We start from the raw sequence: 8746 nt of genomic DNA, 5'->3' as shown, positions 1-8746 counted from the left end.
GACTCGGCAAGTTGTTCATACAACTCGGCGAGTCTCAGCATAGAATGTTCTTCGGATGCAGATGAACTCGACGAGTTGTTCATACAACTCGGCGAGTAGGATGAAGGACTATTGGACATTAGTTTAGAAGGAAAACTCGTCGACTCAATGCCTAACTCGACGAGTAGGGACAGGATTATGGTCAATCGAATGGATAGGGACTCGACGAGTTGGCAAGCCAACTCGGCGAGTCGGGTCAACTAGAAGTTGACTTTGACTTTGACTCTTGGCTTGGTTAGGGGTAAATGGTCATTTTACCCTGAGGTCGGTTAGCAGTATTTGACTAAATATGGGAATTATAGTCGGAGGATTTCCGGGGCAGCAGCAGCAGAAGACAATCAGTTCCCACGCAGATCAGCAACTACTTTGAGGTGAGTTACCTTCCAGTAGCGGTGGGTCTACGGCCACAATGTCGGCCCACCAGTAGGAGTTGTATGATAGATGATTGTCTCTGTGATATTCATCTAGGGTTGCTACTACTTGTGATATGTTTATGTGCTAGTATGATATGATGCTATGTGCTAGTGACAGTAGGGGGAGATAGTCCCCAGATTACCGGTCGATAGGGCCGAAGGGGCGATCATGCCCAACCATGCTAGATAGATTATGTGATATGTGTGGTAGTAGTAGGGGGTGAAATAGTCCCCAACACCCGGTCGAGAGGACCGAAGGGGAGACCAGCACCCAGATATGCTAGTCAGTATCCGGTCGAGAGGACCGAAGGGGAGGCCAGCACCTAGATATGCTAGTCAGTATCCGGTCGAGAGGACCGAAGGGGTAGGTCGGGCACCCAGATATGTCTGACAATATATGTATGTTATGTGGTTATATAGTATGTGGTATAGTGGGGGAACTCACTAAGCTTCGTGCTTACAGTTTCCAGTTTTGGTTTCAGGTACCTTTTCTTCGAAGGGGAAGGAGCTGGCGCGGTAGCGGCACATCACATACATGCTTGTATTCCGCACTATGAGATCTTCATGGGGATTTGTACTCTGACATTAATATGTTTTATAAAATGGTTTCCAGACACGCAACATCTTTTATGAAATGATATGATCGGTGAATGTTTTATTTCTAATGTTTTGCTAAGTATATGTTTTAAAAATGAAATTTTTGGCTCGTTTTTTTGGGATGTTACACAATGCGGCTGGGAAAAATCCATATCAATCCATTTATTCTATAAGAGAATTGGATCCCGACCCAGGCCTAAGAAATGAAATTAGATGCCGATTTCATTCCAGTAGTGCCTGTTGCTTCTTTTGTTGGGTTGGTTGGAGTGCTTTAATCAGACTTGACCGAGTAGATCATGTTGGGATCTTCACCATGAATGATCCTCCGGGTGAAGCATCTCATGGCACACAGTTGATCAATAAGACAGGAGAAATAGAATAGACATGGATAACTTCCATTCCTATCACGCTCCAGATGAATAGCCGAAAATCTCCAAGTTGATATCTTAGGATCCCAATTTTTTAGAAGATAATGATTTCCTTATTCAAAAATACTATATATATATATATATATATATATATATATATATATATATATATATATATAGGCTTAGGTTATTCTATTAAAAGTATTTATTGTGTTATTCTATGCATAAATGTGGGTCAATCAATTTTACTTATTTTAAGTAAGTGATTATTACATATTATTGAATTAAATATAATTCAAAAATACCATCTATTCTAACTAAAAGAGTATTTTAGTCAATTAATGTAGATTTAATAACGGAAAATTGCATATTTTAAGGGAAAATAGATCCTATTAATTTTAAAAATCTGATTGTATGGATGATAATTCTCCTAATTCGTAACATGTTGACGGAATATGTTTATCAATATATTGAAAAATAATAAATATGATTAAACCATACAAGAATACACATTCTGACATAATATATATTTTGATTTAATGAACTTCTTGAAGAATAACAAAATTTTGGATACAAGTTAAAAAAAAATCATTACATTCTTCGAAAAGAATATATATATATATATATATATATATATATTATTCTATGAGAATGTTACACTTATTAATAACAAAGAAATACAATATATAAATCATTCTACTAGATTATATTATTACATATATTTTTTTCATTATATTGTATATTATTTTGCTGGAATAATCTATTCTTTTTGGAAGATTGGTGGTCATTGTTCATCTTCATCCTATACAAGTTCATCTTCATGATTCTATTCTGACAGAATCGGAATTCAAGATTCCATTCCAGTAGAATGTTGTAAGTTTCATATGTACATTGTTTTGCTTTGATATCTCTCGTTTCGTTCCCAGCCAAGAAAACAAGAACATTCTTGTTCTTGATTTCATGTGTACCTGCAAATGAGAATTACAACCACCCGTTGATATTGCTTTACATACAACCAATCATTGAGAAATACAACCAATCATTTGAAAAACCTAGATAGGGGTAAAATTAAACTTCATTAGTTTACATACATACGCTCCTTGAATTGACTCCTAACTTTTACCATAATTTCCATTCGACTTCTTGAATGCCTTTCAATTTGAGCTTCCACCCATATCAAAGGCTTCACCTGAGTGCTAAGTCAATATGTCATCAAGTCAAATGCTCCATCAGGAGGCACAAATGATATTGTTCTATCATTTTCAAAACGTGCCAATAGCACACATCTACACCAAATTTGTCCATAGCCTCAAATTTTATAAAACTATATATATATATATATATAATATGTGATATAAGATTTAAAACAAAATGAAAAATTACTGGTGGAACTTAATGTTATCCAAGTCAATGGCTTTTCCCTTTGTACTTCGTCCCTGTGCCTCCAATAATACTCTATCATTCGGTCCAAGCTTACACTCATGTATACCAATGTAACAAGAATGAAATAAAGGCAAATTTTTCCATTAGTTATTTAAAAAAAAAAACTTTTTAAAGATATATTATAGAAAATAAAGAGAAATTTAGTTTGACCTCAAATAAGTTCGCATCTTCAATGCACCAACGACTTCTGATCTAACTATTTCCCCATTACTGTTGACAAGCATATACATACTCTCCACAACATCCAAAATACCTGAAGAGATTAACAAATTGTTTGTTTGTAAATTGTAATATGATTGATAGGAACAACCTTTCAATATATTAACAATTAGAATGTAGACATACATCTGTGAATGCCTTGGAGTGCATGCCACAAGCATCAGAGGCAGATGTGTTTGTAGCAGAGGCATCTGGAACAACAACACCAACAGTCTCATATTGAATTATGCAGGGAACCATAATAGAATCCACAGTTATGTGAGCCACAACACTTCCAGTACCAAAAGCCATTCCTAACATACCAAAAGTGTCAAAATATAACTCAAATTCATAAAATTAAGAAACAAAGAAAGAAAAAGTGTATACGTATAATAATGATATAGGATATGGTTTATATTGAGTTACCTTGAGCTATGTTGAACCAATGCCTCCAAAAATCGATCCACCACCACTAGACTGAACAGGGGCAGGAGGAGGTGATCGGTTAACTGGTGCTGGAGGTGGAGCACGAGCAGGTGATAGTAATCATTTAGAAAAATCCCACAAGAAGACATGCCTCGTTCTTTTGTAATGTATCCCTTCACTACGCCATGAGACAACATTTGTAACAACCATGGGAGGTCTCTGTGAAACTTCCATCCTATATACATCAGTCTTTCTGAACTCACTAAGGATTTTAGCTTCAGTGAATTGAGGGTAACCAAAGTCCAGGGAGAAGAAACAGAAGTTGTTGTTGTCATCTTCTCATTGACACAAAAAAAAGCCCTAAATTCTCGCTCAATGAGAAACAGATGTAGAATTTCTCCGAAAATGAGTAAAATTTGTAGAGGGTTTCGAAGGAGAAGCTCAGATTAGCAACATCGAGAAATAGGGGTAAAATTAAACTTCAGTGGTTTACATACCTACGCTCCTTGAATTGACTCATAGATTTTACCATAGTTTCCATTCGGCTTCTTGAATGCCTTTCGATCTGACTTTCCATCCATATCAAAGGCTTCACTTGAGTGCTAAGTCGATATGTCATCAGGTCAAATGCTCCCTCCATTAGGAGGAGAATGCGAAAATCTTGTTGAAGCTCATCGGCGGCAACAACAAATGATAATGGTGGTGATCTTCTTTTAGAGCTAGGGTTAGGGAGGATCGAATGGGATAGAATACAGTATTGTTGATTGTTTTAAAAAGGGATAAAGGTATGTCAAAGTAATTACCATAATTACAAGAGAGTATTTGTAGAAATTATTTATCAAATTACTAAATTACCCTTATTTATTTGTTTGATTATTTATTTATTTTTTAAAATTTGATTGGCCCACGTTTATGTAGGATTAGTGTCTAAGTCCATAACTATTTTGGTATGTACTTGACCCGATGGTGCATGGTCCTTTTGGATTGCCTTCACCGAAGCAACTTGATAGAATGAATTATGGAGAGAAAGGATTAAATATGATTTATTAGTATATTATGAGAATAATATATTAAAGGAGAAATCATATTATTTAATTAATATTAGTCAAGAATTAATAAGAATTAAGTTTATGACTAAAAGAGATTAATTAAACTTAAGGGACTAGAATTTTAATTATAAGATAATTGCAATTGGGCCATGGATTGCCTTATATTATAAGGTTGGACGAATTCTAAGGGGAAACCCATTAGAAATCGTCCAAGACCTTTAAAGAAAGGAGTTCATGGGTTGCTTAGGGCTTAAGCATCCAAATTAGGGTTTCCTTGTTAGATAACCCTAATAGCCTCACTATTTAAAGAGCCCTTATGCCCCAAAAACGTGGTGAACTAATTATCTAGGGTTTCCACACGTTTTTGAGAGCCTCCTTCTCTTTTCCTCTTCATCCTCTTGCTCTTGGTGTTTGTGAACCATTAGAGGAGTGACATTTGTGACTATAAGCTTTCTAAAGTCAATACAAGAAGGATTTGAGATTGTTATTGCTACATAACAGTCAAGGTATGATCTAAACCCTATTCATATGTTATATTGATTATCATATGCTAGATCTAGGGTTTATAGTCTTGGATAACTTGCATGTACAATAGAGAAACCTAGATCCAAGCATTAGGGTTTGTATGAGCACATAGGATGTTCTTATGACCAAAACCCATCAGTGGTATCAGAGCCTTGACTGGTTTCTATTGTATTGATGCATTATGTAGCTGAAAATCGTATTTTGGCTTACTGTTCGACCTGACTCGGCGGGTCAGCCCTACTCAGCGAGTTCCAAAGTGTGACTCGGCGAGTCGGAGCGTCAGACAGAGGAAACTTCGGATTTTGTTGTTGTTTTGCTTAAGGATTATTACCATATTCGTTTTAAACCTATAAAATACGAATTTTATTGTTTCTTAATGAATATCCTTTCCAAAACACAAGATAATTACCAATTGATTAGATAATAATTTCCTTATATGATAAAGATTGGATTATTTGTATTAATTGGGTAACTTATTTTGCAAGAAATTGAAAATTAGGTCAAATATAGATAATGATGAAATTAATTGTTTAATTTATATATTATTTGTTATTTGATCATTGTGTTATGAAAAGTTTCAATTTTTTCCCTTTAGGTTTTATAGTTTAAATTTAAACTCAAAAGTTTAGTTTTGAAATTTAAATAGTTGAAACCCTAATGTTTTGAAATGTTTCAAAACTTGCCCTCAAGTTTTGGAATTTAAAAGTTGATTAAAAGTTTAATTTAGGAATGTTAAATTCTAAAACCCTAGTGATGTTTTGAAAAGTTCATATCACACCCTTATGGTTTTATTAATTAATTAAGGTGTGTAATTAAAAGAGGTTTAATAAATCCATAAAAGTTTAGGTTTACACTTTAATTAAATTAAAAGTATAATTGTTAAATTTGACCTCCTAGTATTTTAAAAGTGTAAAATACACCCTATACTATATATAACATTAAAAGGCTAACATTATATATATGTATGAGTAAAAGTCAGTCTTACCGTTAGTAGGCCTCATTCACGAAGCTAGTCTATAAGGGGCGTTTAAGGAAATTGCCTATAAAATGACGTTTGAATGGGTATCCACTCTTACCCACCGCACTCTTGACTAGTGGAGGGTCGTTAGCCGAACGGGTAGGTTAGGACAGAAACCTTCCATTATAAGAATAATGAAGTACAAAAGTAACTAAATGTTTTACAAATTCCCAATCTTAGTTACTTAGGCAAAAGTGAATTGATGCAATTCCATGAAATTACACTTTGTACCCTTGCGAAGACGTTAGTGGAGCGTGTGTGGTTTACCGGCACACTAAATGGTTCTAAGCAAAGGTAGCAAAGGGTGGCTCAATGTTTGTCATAGTTCGGTGGAGTGTGTGTGGTTTACTGGCACATCGAATAGGTGACAGTAACATGTGAGGGCACCATGTAGATTTGCATGGTTATTCACACCCGCTTTGTGATCCTCGGCATCCCAGTCACAAACTAGAGGGGCATATCGAGATTTAAACATGCCATTGAAATGTTTAATGAATCTCAAAGGATCTAGGAGTTTTCATAGATTTAAAACTTAAACTCTTTTTCGTTTTTTCATGGTGGAAATTAGTGAATCGTCATTCACTTACCTTCAAATATTCTGCAACTAGATTACGGCATCCCTTTTCTAGGTTGTAGCATATTGTGTTGGGTCCTAGCCATAGAATCTCATTTGGGTGATTTACTAAGGACTCAATCAATCAACTAACTTGAATTTGTTTTCTCCCGTTTTGTAGATGTCAAAGTACGACAACTATGGTCTTCCCAAATCCCGTGGAACAAGCATTCCACATGAAGATGATATTCCACGATTCGATCGAGGAACAAGAGATCATGCTTCACTTCCTCCACCTCCTCCAATTATTCTCCCTAACCCACAAGTTCGAAGAATTGAAAAGTTCAAGCTCACTCAAGCCCTTTTGGCAAGTAAACATAAAGAAGGAAAGTCGGTGGGTGCACACGTCCTAGGGATGAAGTCACACATTGATAGGTTAAGAATGTTGGGATCCGTTGTCTGTGAGGAGATGGCTGTTGACTGAGTTCTTCAGTCACTTCCTAACCCATATAGTGAGTTCGTAAGAGAGTACTATATGATGAACTGCGACGTGACCCTTATAGATCTCACCTATATGCTTATTGTTGCTGAATCAGCAATGGTTTGGCGTAATAGAAAAGCAAAGTTGATTGGTGAATCTGCCTTCAAGACCTCTATGTATATAGACAATGGCAACAAAAGACATGCTATGATCGAAAAGTTTGATCATAAAAAAAAGGCAATGTCTGAAGTAGTTCCATGTCCTATTCCAAAAGAGTCAATTTGCTTTTATTGCCAAGAGAAGGGGCATTGGAGACGAAGCTGCTCTATTTACCTAAGAGATCTAAGAGATGGGAGAGTCAGAACGTATGGCTCTGCTTTAGGTAAAATCCATTGACTAACTCTTTTAAGCTTCTATTCTAGATTCTTAATACATAATGTGATAAGATTACAATTGATGTTTTGTAGGATCGAAGAAAAGAAAGGAAGCTTAAGGGAAGAAGTGAGCAGAATCTAACCGTGAAGAAATGGATTTCGATCGCATTACTTGAAGATTAGATTCTTGAGCTACTACTTAGAGTTAGAATTAGATTGCTAAGAAAGATGTATTAGCATAGTTTTTCAATAAATTGCATTGTAAGGACAAATTTTTTCCGCAATAAAATAAATTTTGATTTTATATTATTATCCTTGCAATGGCGTGTATGAAAAATTGATGTTAGAATGTTTCTATTATTAGCAATAATGGATTTGATTCTTAATTATGTTATTTGTGGAAATGTCGAAAATTTACCGAATAGGGAAGTTTTCTCATCGCCCAAGTTTCAATTGAACAGAAACTTGGAATCATGCAACTTGGTTGCACGATGAATGAGAATTTTCATATTTGGAAATTAGACTAATTTATTGACAAAGTGTCGAGTGAATGACTAGGAGATCGAGTACACAAAGTTGTGTGATGATCAAGTCCACCATAAGAATAATAAATATATTCGTCATGATTTACTAAAGGTTTAGTAAATGTGATTATACTTACAAGATTAAGTGTAATTCTGAAATGATTAAAGGGTTTAGATCAATAGCAGAACGAATAAGAAGAATCAAGTAGGCAGAAAGATAAAAGTGTCTCTATTCTAAGAAGAAGGGAGAGTACCTTTTATGCTTTATGATATGTCTTAATGATTAAGAACCATATCTCAATTGATCCTCTAAGTGAGTCTTAGTGAAATTGTATGTCTAAGAAGAGGAATCAAGAATTGAAGAAATGGTTAAATCAGAAAGTCAATCATACTTCGTTCCAAAACAAGTCTTAGAGTTAAGATTGTAACATTGAGTGACAAGTATTAGGAAGGTTTATAACATTCATCAAATGTGGAAAGTTGTGATGTCTTTGATAAGACGAAGACCAACTAGGACCAATTTATGAAGTGTTTTGTTTTGATAAAAACTACACTAACTCTTGAATATTTGTTTGTCAAGAAATGTTTATTGACAAGAGAATCTTATATGTCAAGGAGTCAGTGGGAGTCTTAATGGTCTTGAAAGGTTTCAAGAACAAATCAAAATAGACCTTATCGATCATCACTAGCACACGAGTGGAGGTTTACAACCTATCGTGTTGACATTATTTTGTTTCT

The 8746-nt window shown here is 35.0% G+C and overlaps 1 pseudogene; it reads right to left on the bottom strand.

Moving 5' to 3' along the window:
* Positions 1–2235: 2235 nt before the first annotated feature.
* Positions 2236–4065, bottom strand: LOC145095415 (AP-1 complex subunit mu-2-like; annotated as a pseudogene).
* Between the last annotated feature and the right edge of the window lie 4681 nt (positions 4066–8746).

This window comes from Lactuca serriola, chromosome 3 (genome assembly GCF_051521515.1).
Source record: "Lactuca serriola cultivar US96UC23 chromosome 3, Lser_US96UC23_V15, whole genome shotgun sequence".
NCBI lineage: Eukaryota > Viridiplantae > Streptophyta > Magnoliopsida > Asterales > Asteraceae > Lactuca > Lactuca serriola.
The sequence above is the reverse complement of the archived record's forward strand: the minus strand, read 5'-3'. Positions and strand labels throughout refer to the sequence as shown.